At 46.7% G+C, this 15,073-nt stretch overlaps 1 protein-coding gene and 1 long non-coding RNA gene across 2 annotated transcripts in view; one reads left to right on the top strand and one right to left on the bottom strand.

Annotated features, from left to right (window-relative positions):
• The window catches only part of steap2 (STEAP family member 2, metalloreductase), a 50,012-nt gene extending 37,138 nt beyond the window's left edge, over positions 1-12,874 (bottom strand). The window contains exon 1 of the mRNA XM_028025668.1: positions 12,483-12,874. The gene's annotated coding sequence lies outside the window, so the exon portion shown is untranslated. The remainder of the gene's footprint in view (positions 1-12,482) is intronic.
• Positions 1,435-2,189, top strand: LOC114149678 (uncharacterized). Its single transcript, XR_003596558.1, has 2 exons — positions 1,435-2,027; positions 2,104-2,189. It is a non-coding gene; the product is annotated as an uncharacterized LOC114149678 (long non-coding RNA).
• Positions 12,875-15,073: the final 2,199 nt, after the last annotated feature.

The following is a 15,073-nucleotide window of genomic DNA, read 5'->3' as shown; positions in this document are numbered from 1 at the left end:
TAGTGTGGACTGACCATAAGAACCTCTCCTACCTTCAATCCGCAAAACGCCTCAATCCACGTCAATCCCGTTGGTCTCTGTTCTTTTCAAGATTTAACCTGTCCATTTCCTACCGCCCAGGCTCACGCAACCTAAAACCAGATGCTCTGTCCCGGCAATATGCTGCTGATAACTCAGACAAGACTCCTGCGACCATCCTGCCCCCCAGCTGCACCGTGGGTGTTGTCACCTGGGAGATTGAGGATCTCATAAAGCAAGCTCAGTCCTCTGAATCTACACCTGTAGATTGCCCAGCTAATAAACTGTATGTTCCCTCAGCTGTCCGAGCCAGATTTCTACATTGGATCCACGCCTCTAAGTTTTCAGGGCACCCAGGTACGAGTCGCACCATTTCTCTAATAAACCGCAGGTTTTGGTGGCCATCCATCCATAAGGATGTTAAGGATTTTGTGCGAGCCTGTGTTGTTTGCTCCCGGAACAAGTCCTCTCATCAGCCTCCGTCAGGCCTCCTTCAACCACTACCTGTTCCCAAGCGTCCGTGGTCTCACATTGCCATTGATTTTGTCACTGGGTTACGTTTTTCCAAGGCTTGTCATTTAGTTCCCCTTCGCAAGCTCCCCAGTGCTTTTCAGACCGCTCAGTTGATGATTAAACATGTCTTCTGTTTACATGGCATCCCAGTCGAGATACTTTCGGACCGGGGTCCACAGTTTGTGTCCCAAGTTTGGAGACATTTTTGTGCTGCTCTCAAGGCCCAAGTAGCTCTAACTTCCGGTTATCATCCTCAGACCAATGGTCAAGTGGAAAGAATGAATCAAGAACTTGAGTCGGTCCTCCGCTGTTTCTCATCCACCAATCCATCTGACTGGAGTACTTTCCTGCCATGGGTTCAGTATGCGCACAATAGCCATGTTTCTGCCGCTACTGGTTTATCTCCTTTTGAGGTTTCCCTAGGATACCAGCCCCCACTTCTTGCCGCTGAGGAGGATCTGATCTCCGTTACTTCTGTCCAACACCACATCCGGCGCTGCAAGAACGTCTGGAGATCAACCATCAACGCCCTCAACAGAACTTCAACTCAGAACAAGCGTTTCGCTGATCGCAGAAGGATTCCGGCTCCAGTGTACTCTCCTGGTCAGAAGGTTTGGCTATCCACTCAGAACATTCAGTTGAAATCCATGTCAAAGAAGCTGTCCCCTAGGTTCATCGGACCTTTTGAGGTAGAGTCCATAATCAATCCATCAGCTGTCCGTCTCCGTCTCCCAGACTCGCTACGGATCCATCCCACTTTTCATGTGTCTCAAGTTAAGCCAGTCCTGACCAGCACCTTGTGCCCTCCACCTGAACCCCCTCCTCCCGCCCGTATCATTGACGGGCACCCCGCTTACACCGTTCGCAGGATTGTGGACTCCCGTCGGCGGGGTCGGGGGTGGCAGTATCTCGTTGATTGGGAGGGCTATGGCCCGGAGGAGCGCCGCTGGATCCCTGGTTCGTTCATTTTGGATTCGGGTTTGATCACTGACTATCGCTCTTCTTTGCCTGCCGGGTCGTCTCGGCCGCCAGGTGGCGACCGTTAGGGGGGGGTACTGTCAGGAGTTGGGGTTTTTGTTTTGCCTTTTTTGTTTTTTCCGTTCCTATGGCTTGCCATCACCACCAGATGGCACCATGGAGGCTAGGATAGGAGGACTGAAGGGCTGACGTCACCATCACACCGGTTCCCAATCCACTCGTCAGCGGGACTTCAAGAGACGGCGACTGCCAGCATACCAACGCTTGAGTGTTAGCCAGTAATGGTAACCCAGAGCCCTCTCCAGCGATCTAGTCGAGCTTCCAGTTTATTCGTTTCTAACGCCATCTGTTGTTTGGATATTTTTTCAGCCGTTCCCGCAACTTCAGAAGGGGAGTCTGGGGATCCAAGCAGGCAGTCTGCTCGCTCTCCTTGTCAACGTCTGGATCCTTTACCTGTCCGCCCTCCACCTCCAGCATCCACGCACCTGGCATCGACGTTGATTCGTTTTTCTCTCCGAGTAAGCATACACCTTCAGAGCTCTGGAAAATCCCCTCGGTCCCTGAACTCACCTCCCGATCTGTTGTTGTTCCTAGAAGTCCTGGCTTACCTGTCCGTCGCTGTCCCTTTGATGTTTGAGAACCTGCCCTGGAAATTATTGTAAATAAATCACTTTACCTGATTTCTCGCATCCCGAGTTGTATTCTGCATGTGGGTTCGTAGTGTTAACGCAGATATGACAATATGGTGTATATTTATTGAATGTTTCATGAATGTAATTTATATTGAATTTTAGATTTATTGAAATTGCAATTGACTAAACATGATTGTTTAGAATTATTCATAGTACAAAGAGTGCTATTTATTGAATTGTGTATACTCTAGGAATGTATATTGGATTATACATTAGGATTATATATATATTGAGGAAATGGTCCTGTTTTGTTATTCAGGCCAGGTTGATGGCGAGCTAAAAGACCAGGCCTAGAGCCAAGGAAAGATTGCACTTTTTGGTGGTTGAAGACTTCTGCTTTTCTACCAGGCTGGCAGGAGAATTCCTGCAGCCAACGAATGATTCTGTTCCTACTTTGATCTGATTTGTTCACCCAGGACTTGAACCAAGCACTGTATAATTATATTGTTTGGGAACGATTGATTAATTTAGTTTCTTTGTTGTTTGTTCTTTTTTTATTTTTATTTTGCCCCCTGGTTTTGTTAATGGCCATTTGGATGTTCCCAATGCTGTTGTAAATATGTATATACACTGCTCAAAAAAATAAAGGGAACACTCAAATAACACATCCTAGATCTGAATGAAAGAAATATTCTCATTGAATACTTTGTTCTGTACAAAGTTGAATGTGCTGACAACAAAATCACACAAAAAGCATCAATGGAAATCAAATTTATTAACCAATGGAGGCCTGGATTTGGAGCCACACACAAAATTAAAGTGAAATAACACTACACGCTGATCCAACTTTAATGTAATGTCCTTAAAACAAGTCAAAATGAGGCTCAGTATTGTGTGTGGCCTCCACGTGCCTGTATGACCTCCCTACAACGCCTGGGCATGCTCCTGATGAGGTGGCGGATGGTCTCCTGAGGGATCTCCTCCCAGACCTGGACTAAAGCATCCGCCAACTCCTGGACAGTCTGTGGTGCAACGTGACGTTGGTGGATGGAGCGAGACATGATGTCCCAAATGTGCTCAATCGGATTCAGGTCTGGGGAACGGGCTGGCCAATCCATAGCTTCAATGCCTTCATCTTGCAGGAACTGCTGACACACTCCAGCCACATGAGGTCTAGCATTGTCCTGCATTAGGAGGAACCCAGGGCCAACCGCACCAGCATATGGTCTCACAGGGGGTCTGAGGATCTCATCTCGGTACCTAATGGCAGTCAGGCTACCTCTGGTGAGCACATGGAGGGCTGTGCGGCCCTCCAAAGAAATGCCACCCCACACCATTACTGACCCACTGCCAAACCGGTCATGCTGAAGGATGTTGCAGGCAGCAGACCGCTCTCCACGGCGTCTCCAGACTCTGTCACGTCTGTCACATGTGCTCAGTGTGAACCTGCTTTCATCTGTGAAGAGCACAAGGTGCCAGTGGCGAGTCTGCCAATCCTGGTGTTCTCTGGCAAATGCCAAGCATCCTGCACGGTGTTGGGCTGTGAGCACAACCCCCATCTGTGGACGTCGGGCCCTCATACCATCCTCATGGAGTCGGTTTCTAACTGTTTGTGCAGACACATACACATTTGTGGCCTGCTGGAGGTCATTTTGCAGGGCTCTGGCAGTGCTCCTCCTGTTCCTTCTTGCACAAAGGCGGAGGTAGCGGTCCTGCTGCTGGGTTGTTGCCCTCCTACGGCCTCCTCCACGTCTCCTGGTGTACTGGCCTATCTCCTGGTAGCGCCTCCAGCCTCTGGACACTACGCTGACAGACACAGCAAACCTTCTTGCCACAGCTCGCATTGATGTGCCATCCTGGATGAGCTGCACTACCTGAGCCACTTGTGTGGGTTGTGGAGTCCGTCTCATGCTACCATGAGTGTGAAAGCACCACCAACATTCAAAACTGACCAAAACATCAGCCATCTTCCTCCACTTATCCGGGTTCGGGTCGTGGGGGTAGCAGCTTCAGATGGGAGGCCCAGACTTTCCTCTCCCCGGCCACTTCTTCCAGCTCTTCCGGGGGAATCCCGAGGCGTTCCCAGGCCAGCCGAGAGACATAGTCTCTCCAGCGTGTCCTGGGTCTTCCCCTGGGCCTCCTCCCAGTGGGACGTGCCTGGAACACCTCACCAGGGAGGTGTCCAGGAGGCATCCTGACCAGATGCCCGAGCCATCTCTACTGGCTCCTCTCGATGTGAAGGAACAGCGGCTCTACTCTGCGTCCCTCCCGGATGACTGAGCTTCTCACCGTAACTCTAAGGGAGAGCCCAGACACCCTACGGAGAAAACCCATTTCGGCCACTTGTATCTGCGATCTCATTCTTTCAGTCATAACCAAAAGCTCATGACCATAGATGAGGGTGGGAATGTAGATCGACCGGTAAATTGAGAGCTTCGCTTTTTGGCTCAGCTCTCTCTTCACCACAACGCACCGGTACAGCGCCCGCTTAACAGCAGACGCTGCGCCAATCTGCCTGTCGATCTCCCGCTCCCTTCTTCCCTCATTCGTTAACAAGATCCCGAGATACTTGAACTCCTCCACTTGGGGCAGGACACCCTCCCTGACCCGGAGAAGACACTTTACCCTTTTCCGGCTCAAGACCATGGCCTCGGATTTGGAGGCACTGATCCCCATCCCGGCCGCCTCACACTCGGCTGCGAACCGCTCCAGCGAGAGCTGCAGATCACAACCTGATGAAGCCAAAAGGACCACATCGTCTGCAAAAAGCAGAGATGAGATCCTAAGGCCACCAAAACGGATCCCCTCAACATCTTGGCTGCGCCTAGAAATTCTGTCCATGAAAGTAATAAACAGAATCGGTGACAAAGGGCAGCCCTGGCGGAGTTCAACTCTCACCGGAAACGAGCCCGACTTACTACCGGCAATGTGGACCAGACTCCGACACCGGTCATACAGGGACCTGACAGCCCGTTTCAAAGGGCCCGGTACCCCATACTCCCGGAGAACCCCTCACAGGGCTCCCCGAGGGACACGGTCGAACGCTTTCTCCAAGTCCACAAAACACATGTAGACTGGTTGGGCGAACTCCCATGCACCCTCCAGGACCCTGCTGAAGGTGTAGAGCTGGTCCAGTGTTCCACGACCAGGACGAAAACCACACTGCTCTTCCTGAATCCGAGGTTTGACTATCCGACGGACCCTCCTCTCCAGGACCTCTGAATAGACCTTGCCAGGCGGCTTAAGAGTGTGACCCCTCTATAATTGGAGCACACCCTCTGGTCTACCTTTTTGAACAGGGGGACCACCACCCCAGTCTGCCAATCCAGGGGAACTGCCCCCGATGTGATATTGCAGAGTCGCGTCAGCCTACACAACCCTAGAACATCCAGAGCCTTAAGGAACTCTGGGTGGATCTCATCCACCCCCGGGGCCCTGCCACCGAGGAGCTTTTTCACCACCTCGGCAACCTCGTCCCCAGAGATTGGAGAGCCCAACCCAGAGTCCCCAGGCTCAGCTTCCTCAATGGAAGGCATGTTGGTGGGATTGAGGAGGTCTTCAAAATATTCTGCCCACCGGCCCACAACATTCCGAGTCAAGGTCAGCAGCACACCATCCCCACTCTAAACAGTGTTGGTGCTGTACTGCTCCCCCCCCCCCCCCCCCCCCCCCCGCCCCCACCGAGACGCCGGATGGTGGACCAGAATCGCATCGAAGCCGTACGGAAGTCTTTCTCCATGGCCTCTCCAAACTCCTCCCATGCCCGAAGTTTTGCCTCAGCAGCCACCCGAGTCACATGCCTCTTCGCCCGCTGGTACCCATCAGCTGCTTCCGGAGTCCCACAGACCAAAAAGGCCCGATAGGACTCCTTCTTCAGCTTGACGGCACCCCTCACCGAAGGTGTCCACCAACTGGTTCGAGGGTTGCCGCCGCAACAGGCACCAACAACCTTGCGGCCACAGCTGCGATCGGCCGCCTCGACAATGGAGGCATGGAACACGGTCCACTAAGACTAAATGTCTCCCACCTCCCCCGGGACGTGTTCGATGTTTTGCCGGAGATGGGAGTTAACGCTCCGTCTCACAGGGGATTCCGCCAAACATTCCTAGCAGACCCTCACAACACGTTTGGGCCTGCCAGGTCTGACCGGCTTCCTCCCCCATCACCGGAGCCAACTCACCACCAGGTAGTGGTCAGTGGACAGCTCTGCACCTCTCTTCACCCGAGTGTCCAAGACATACGGCCGCAGATCCGATGAAACAATGACAAAGTTGATTATCGAACTGTGGCCTAGGGTGTCCTGGTGCCAAGTGTACATATGGACACCCTTATGCTGGAACATGGTGTTTTTTACGGACAATCCATGACGAGCACAGAAGTCCAACAACAGAATACCGCTCGAATTCAGATCGGGGGGGCCATTCCTCCCAACCACGCCCCTCCAGGTCTCACTGTCATTGCCCACATGAGCATTGAAGTCCCCCAGCAGAACAAGGGAGTCCCCAGGAGGATCACTCTTCAGTACCCCCTCTAAGGGCTCCAAAAAGGGTGGGTAATCTGAACTGTCGTTCAGCCCGTAAGCACAAACGACAGTCAGGACCCATCCCCCCACCCGTAGGTGGAGGGAGGCTACCTTCTCGTTCACCGGGGTAAACCCCAACGTACAGGCGCTGAGATGGGGAGCAACAAGTATGCCCACTCCTGCCTAACGCCTCTCACCTTGGGCAACTCCAGAGTGGAAGTATGTCCAGCCCCTCTCAAGGAGACTGGTTCCAGAACCAGAGCCATGCGTTGAGGTGAGACCGACTATTTCTAGCCGGAACCTCTCGACCTCACACACTAGCTCCAGCTCCTTCCCCACCAGAAAGGTGACATTCCACGTCCCAAGAGCTGGCTGCTGCAACCGACAATCGGACCGCCAGGGTCCCCTCCCTCGGCTGCCAACCATCACACAATGCACCCAACCCGTTTGGCCCCTCTCACGGGTGGTGGGACCATGGGAGGGGGGGCCCATGTTTCCTCTTCGGGCTAAGCCCGGCCGGGCTCCATGGGTAAAAGCCCGGCCACCAGGCCTGGCTCCAGAGTGGGGCCCCGGTGACCCGTGTCCGGGCGAGGGAACACGAAGTCCAATGGTGTCGTTCATCATTGGGGTCTTCAGGCTGCGCTTTGTCTGGTCCCTCACCTAGGACCTGTCTGCCTTGGGTGACCCTACCATGGGCATGAAGCCCCAGACAGCATAGCTCCTAGGATCACTGGGGCACTCAAACCCCTCCACCACGATAAAGTGGCAGCCCAAGGACCATTTATCTTATTGGTCAAAATCCATTTATATGGAATAACAATATAGTATATTCTTATTTTTACAAATATGCTACACATGGCTGATCTTAAATAAGAAAGGGATCTAAGGAACACAGAAATTAACAAAACCCAATTAAACAATCCACGATCCTAAAAACCCAATTTCCATCATGGGAGAAGAAATATGGAGGTGGTTGAGGAATATAAATTCCTCAGTGTTCATCTGAATTCATCTGGACTGGAGACAAGACAGTGAAACTGTCTATAAGGTGTGGGCAACTTCAGGCCTTGAGAGCCAGTGTAATGCTACTTTTACATGTGACTCTACTTCAACACACTTCAGTCAAATAATTAGGTAATTATCAGAGCTCTGGAAAACTTGACTGTACTTAGGATGTGATTTAGTAATTTGATTGAAGTGTGTTGGATCAGGGAGACATCTAAGAGTTGCAGGACACCGGCCCTCGAGGACCAGGATTACCCACTCCTGGTTTATAAGAAGCGACAGAGCAGACTGTACTTATTGAGAAAGATAATATTCTTCAAAGTTTGTAGCAAGATGATGCAGATCTTCTGTAAGTCTGTGTTGAGAGCATCATCTCTTCTGCCGTCATCTGTTGGGACAGCAGCATCAGAGCCAGGGACCTAGAAAGGCTCAACAGCCTGATAAAGAATGCTGGTTTCGATCTGGGGACGACTGTGGAATCTCAGGAGATGATAATGCAAAGAAGGATTCTTCATAAAATCAAGAAAATTATGAACAACCCTGACCATCCTCTTCATAAGACTGTCTTTGGAAGGTAGAGCATCTTCAGTCAGAGGCTTCTTCAGATTGAGTGCAGTACAGACTGCTGCAGAAGATCTTTCCTGCCACCAACCATCGTGATCTTCAATAACACGTTGAAGAATCTTAAGTAATGAAACTAAAACTAAACAACTAAACAACATTTAGTTTCCCTTTGGGATTAATAAATTATTTTTGAATTTTGATTTAATTTGATTTGAATTGAATGAGAGTTCTCCCTCTAATTGACTATACAGTAGTGATATCATCTATAGAGCAAAAACTCTACTCCATAAGTAAGATGTCATCACACTGCAACACGTTTTGTTACAGGTGCCCCTTTTAATACCCACCATCTATACTCATTTGTAAACTGACCATCACTTCATTCATGTAGATTAATAAATTAGTATGAATTAATATATACAACTATGACCTTTGGACACTCTTCAATATTTAGAGCAACACTTGCATTGTAATAAATTCATCACTTTGACAGACCCAAGAGTTCGTAAATGATTAGGCCAATCGTCATATCATTTCACTGCAGAAAATGATCACCAATCCCACTAGGGACAGGGTGTAAGAAAATGGATGGATTTCTATAACATATTTTTTTTTTCTATCTTCTGTTGTATGATGTTTTAATGCTTTCTGAACAGATTGTTGTTGAAAAGGAATTTGTTTTTAATCAACTTACCAGATTAAACACAGGTTAAATAAAAAATAGAAAAGATAAAAACAAATTCAAATAAAACATTTGACCGCACAACACAGACCTATCAGGCATTATCATAGGTCTGTGATAGACCTTATAAGTCTATCAGTCTTGATGAAGATTGATAGAGGTAATTCTCTGTCTTCTCTTTGAAATAGAGCTGTAGGATTATGCAGCTGTCCCACATGTGTGCTGTATAGATGTACCATTGGCTCAAAAGAGGAACCAGTGAGGGAACAGACACATGCTGAGTCTTTATGCCCAACATGCTGACCTCCTGGCTTCAGAGAAACTCCCCAGCCACCCACCCACATTACAATTCCATCACTTCTCAGATCTGGGTGTTGTTGGTATCACTCTCTGACTGCCTTTGTGTCTGCCGATATTTCTTGTCAGTGGTTTGTTAGACAGTCAGGCCACTTCTATCTTCTGGTGTTGCTCTAGGCAGGGTCATGCAAAGACCTTTGGAGGGCCAGTGGCTAAAAGTTAAAAAGGGCCACATTGAACAAGATCTTAAAACACTGTAGAACAACATAGCAACAGCCCACAATAACCAATAATCTAATACTTAATCAGCTCATACTGTATCATTGTCATCATGTGGGGACGATGCAAAGCAAATATAGTCTATGTTTCCCTGATAGGTATAAAGTTGCTGTTTCTGCTGCTGACAGAGCTGGAGGGCTGTGTTGATGTGAAACTGTAGGTGTTAAACAAACCAGAGGAGAAAAGTTTGCTAGTAATGAAATAAGCAAATTTGCTGCTATTTTACTAAATGAGCCCTACTACTTCTGTTTAACCTCCAACAACTTAGCTGCAGACTGCTTTAAAGATCAAAATGCTCAGAGGGGTTAACTCTACATTATTGTTCTATTAGCACCTCAGAGATCTAGAATTATTAGACTGATTTATTAGACTATTAAGGCAAAGAAAACTCAGTAGCTGCCCATAATTTGATAGTCTATAGGGCACAGATCTGGCCCCTCCTCCTTTCCATGGACCCGTTGTCTGAACAACATGGAGGCAGAGGAAGTGAGAATCCTCGGAGTCATGGACCTTACCAAGCTCCGCCCACAACCGACCCACGTGACCGCAAGTCTCACAAACAAACCTCGAAGCGCGTTGTTTCTATGTAAACATGACTCGATTAGTGCATCATTTCTAGCGGATTTTCACAATACATCAGCTACTACAATGGACAGAGGAACTAGCAAGTTCATGTCATCATCTGGGAGGAGGTTACTGGTTTCTCAGTCACAAGCTGGTTGCAAACCTGAGGCCAGCAGGTGTCAGTCAGTTATGGTAGATCTGAAATTTGGTTTGATGACTGAAATATGAGAAGCTACAGACTGATAGGAGGAACCAAAGAGCTCTGTAAAGGTAAAGGCAAATCTTCTGAAGTTGGGATACAATTAATTTAATTTCACATAATTACCGCGGTGGAAGCCATTTGTTTGTTAAAATTTAATGAAATATATTTGTTCTATTTGATGTTTGTTGTGAATGACGTAAACTCACAAACGAACGAGGTAATTAGTCCAACGTTTAGAAACTACAGCGGCTGTAATGAGCCACAGCAAAGGGAAACAAAGGTAAAATAACCCGAACAGGTGATCAACTCAAAACCACTCCTACCTTTTTACTCTCTCTCTCTCTCTTTGTAGCTTAAGCACACCTGTTACCATGGCAACCACCTGCTCCCCGCAAGACGAGCAAAGATTACGTTAAAAACATAACATTCAGTTCTATCTTCTATCCTTAATAACCTGGGGTGGGTTGGGTTGGGGTATCGCTGTTTTTGTTGTTTATTTTCTGGTTACATAAATGACAGTTGGACAGTCGTATTCTGGAATTTATTTGTAACTGCAATCCTGTTTGGACTCACTCAATATATGATGATGATGATGACAATATAGAAGATCCCAATGCCAGCGTCAACCCACGCCAACTGGTCATCGCGGTCTGATCGATGATCCGGATATCATTGTATTTTGATAACTGTCCTGCAGTTTTGTTAATTTGTTGAAAACAATAAATATATTAAATTTAAACAAAGTTTTAAAAATAAAAACACCACCACTGATCTTTCACTAAGAAACTCAAATAAGTATTTTAATTACATCTAATTTTACTGCATGTACTGTAATCACACAAGATTTAGCATCAATAATTAATTAACCTTAGAAGCAAAGGCCAATGCATAGATATTTATCATAGAGCCAAGCCATTGACTCAAAAGCACAAAACAGAGAGCATCACGCATAAACTTGAGAATTCCAGTGCAGATGAGTTCTGCATTACAAGATAAAATGTACTATGTTAGAACTGGATTACTTTCCAGTGCTTGATACGTATTTCTTCTGCAGAACTCAAGCAGTAAATAAACACTGAGTGAATGATGCAGTAAAAAAAAAAACAAACAAAAAAAACAAAACAACATAACATTCAGTCCATTATGATATCAAGTTTCCAGGCTTGATATTTATTTCTCGATTATTAATTAGCGCTTCCCTGAACACAGCGATGGTTGATTGACTAGCTGTACTTGGTGCTAACGTGGCTAACACCAGTAACAGTTTAGTCCAAAGCCTTTTCTGCGAAAATAAAATCTTTAGTGAATGTCAGATACAGACACATTGCATATTGATCTGTTTAGCTAACGTAAGACTGTAGCAGACAGGCTTCAAGGTGTAGAAGTTGTATCAGTTCTGCCATTATGCTGTACTTAGCTAACGGGAAGCTAAGTGTGTTTGTGAGACGGCCACGCATGCAGAATGGACATCAGCCAATGAAAAGCAGCCCCTCTGGTAAGGTCCACTATGAGAGGGCAGCCAGACTAGTTTATTTTGCTAAATTATTATATTTAGCTTAATGTTATTGTTGAGGGGCACAAACAAGCCTCCTGACACAGATAAAAAAATAAAATAAAAAGGACACTTGGGCCATCAAGGATAAGAGGGGCAGGGGCTCAAGCCCCTTGCACCCCCCCCCCCCCCCCCCCCCCCGCACTTTGCACGTGCCTGGCCCTAGGTGTGTCTGCATCTTGCAGATCATTAATGCAGTGTACCAAACATCTTCCACATTAAACTACTCATTCTGAAAGCCTAACTCTTCTGGTCTTCTGGACTGAATAGGACTAATAAAATGCTTTTCCACAACCAGCATGCTCCATGACACCATGACAAGTCTTTTCATAACATGACAGCAAAGCATTGGTGATCATTATACTGCAATCAGTACGGTTAAAAACTGATCTCCCCTCAGATTCCTCCTTCTGCCGCTGCAGCAGATTCTTTGCAGTAAAGAGAAACGATGACAGCTGTAAAGCAGCTGCGATGTACAGGCAGCCTGCAGTGTGATGCTGCTCCATTCACTAGAGGCTCGCGCAAACACATCCTCCTGCCTCCATGTTCTGAAGGACGCAGATGTGCATATATATATGCACCTGTGGCAATCACAGCGGAGCAAATCAGACACGGAGAAAAACACCCAGTCCACAGAGAGACAGAAACCGAAGGAGCGACGATTAGCCACCCACCTGCCTCGGAGACCCTGTGCATGAAACTGTCCACGCTTAGATGCAGCTGTTTGCTGATGCCGCTGCAACCTCCGCGCACTGTACCGTTATTTGAAGCGTTCACGTTTGCTGGGACATTTCAGTCTTGTAGCTTAGATCCTGCGCATATTGGAGTAGACATGGTTGTTACTTTAACAAGGTTTTTCCCGTTATTGCGAGGACACGTGAGTGTAAAGTATCTTGGGAAGATATTAAGATATTTGCTGGGTATTCAGGAAGCAGTGCCATGTCTGGATTTTTACCCCTAGGAGACAAGAAAGGGGCGCACTGTCACCGCGACGAATCTCAAAGGCCAGAACACTGGACGTGATTTATTCCATATTTCTATAAATGTCCGATAGACACGCCTAAGGCCGCCTATAAAACACATATCAACACTAATTGTAATAATAATGATGAAAATAAAACAGGAAATATTATGGTCAGCTAAATTGTCGTGGCGGGCGTAGACGTGAATACGGAGACGCTGGGGCGCCGCCAGGAATCTTGGGCCCCATGACAAAAAATAAAATTGCCCCCCACCCCCACTCCCACCCCTGCACAGCAGCTGTTACAATATTTTGAGTCTATTTGACCCATCAAAAGCGTCACAATTTTAAAGGGTTGCAACTGCCTTGCTTTCTTTGGTTCAATATTGATACTAGCACAATATTTAAGGCTCATGAATTTTACATGCAACAGTCTGCATACAATTTGCAAGTAGTTTGCTTAAATTCTTTCTATTATTTTGAGATTACTGAAATGTCTCTCCTCATGAGCAACAGTCATAGGCAACGTGCAAAATATACATGAAGCAATCCAGACTTCTCAAAAAATGCTATGAAGTTGCATTTTATTCAAGCTGCAGTATATAATTTGAATAAAAAATATGTTTTCTCCATATTTTTTAAAGCTGACACCATGTCATGACAGTTTGTTATGAGGCAAATAATCTGTGAAAACAATCAATCTCCTCCACCTCCTCCCTGAACTGCTATTGCTAGCTAAAGTAATGCAATGGTCTGACCAAAAACAACCAATCAGAACCAGGAGGAGGGCCTTAGCGCTGTCAGTCAACTTCATTCATCCATCCATCCATTTTCCGTTCACCCTTTGTCCCTAATGGGGTCGGGAGGGCTGCTGGTGCCTATCTCCAGCTACGTTCCGGGCGAGAGGCGGGGTACACTCCGGACAGGTCGCCAGTCTGTCGCAGCAACTTCATTCACTCACTGCTAAATGTGCTAATGTTGGAGAAACAACTTATCCTTATTGCTAGCTACAGCATAGCACAGAGCAAGGGAAGGGAGGGAGCAGCCACATGAAATTGTGATTGACAGCACTAAAACTCTCCTGCCACTGACTGGTTGTTTCTACTGTAGATAGTATTGAGAGAAGGCAGAGGAAATAGATTTTTCACAGATTATTTCTATACCATACTGTCACAACATAATGACAGTTTTAACAAATATGTAAAAAAATATTTTTTATAAAAGTTACATACTACAGCTTTAATTTCACTTGGGAGAGGACGGGTCAGGAGGGATGTGGGTTAGAGCTGCCGCTGACTGACTTATCTGTTGTTAAATGTGGTTAAAGATGCAGGTACAAGTTAAATATATGAATATGTTGGTAATTTTTTTCCTTTGTTCATAGAACGCTAGTGAAATGGAGGCAAACAGTAGTCTGAAGCTGAGCTAATTATGCTAACTGGTTGATAATCTCACAATCTACTCACCTCACGGAGAAAAACTGGGTTATAAATTGACATTCTTGTTTTTTCTCTCTCTGTCTGTTTCTCTGTTTTTTGTGAAAAACTGACTTTATTATTTTTCTAGGCAGTATAGTAACATCCACAGTTGTCCTTGTCTTCTACTGACTGCTGCTGAACATCGTCACCCTCAAGCGATAAGCAGGAATGAACCATTTCATGCAGATCCAGGGAGAGTTTAGTTGAAATACGGATGTGTGCCCTTTAGTCTGGGAGGGGTAACATTTGATTTTTACTTCTAAAACTATTTTAGAAAACACAATATGATTAATTTGGTAATTGACAGGACCCCAATTTTATTTTTATTTCTATAAATAAATAAATAAATAAATTGCGGAGGGCCCCCTGTCAGTCAGGGGTCCTTGGAATTGTCATAACTTTTGCCCACTATCCACCTTATTCCTGGGAGGCTTACTGGGGAAACGATTATGGGTCTTACTTCCAGAGCCCACCGGAAGTAGATCTATTTCATTGTAATTTGTAGGGTTTTTTGCTGTATCCATCACCTCGTTCTTTCAGATAAAACCCAAAGCTCATGCCCATAGATGAGGGTAGGAATGTAGATGGACCGGTAAATCGAGAGCTTTGCTTTTTGGCTCAGCTCTCTCCTCACCACAATGGACAGGTACAGCACCCACTTCACTGCAGATGCTGCACCAATCTGCCTGTTGATCTCCCACTCCCTTCTTCCCTCATTCATCAACAAGATCCCGAGATTCTTAAACTCCTCCCCTTGGGGCAGGACAATCCACTCCCCCAACCCAGAGAAGGCACTCTACCCTTTTTCGGCACCAGACTGGAGCCT

Source organism: Xiphophorus couchianus, chromosome 8 (genome assembly GCF_001444195.1).
Source record: "Xiphophorus couchianus chromosome 8, X_couchianus-1.0, whole genome shotgun sequence".
Classification (NCBI taxonomy): domain Eukaryota; kingdom Metazoa; phylum Chordata; class Actinopteri; order Cyprinodontiformes; family Poeciliidae; genus Xiphophorus; species Xiphophorus couchianus.
This window is presented reverse-complemented; position numbering and strand designations above follow the sequence as displayed.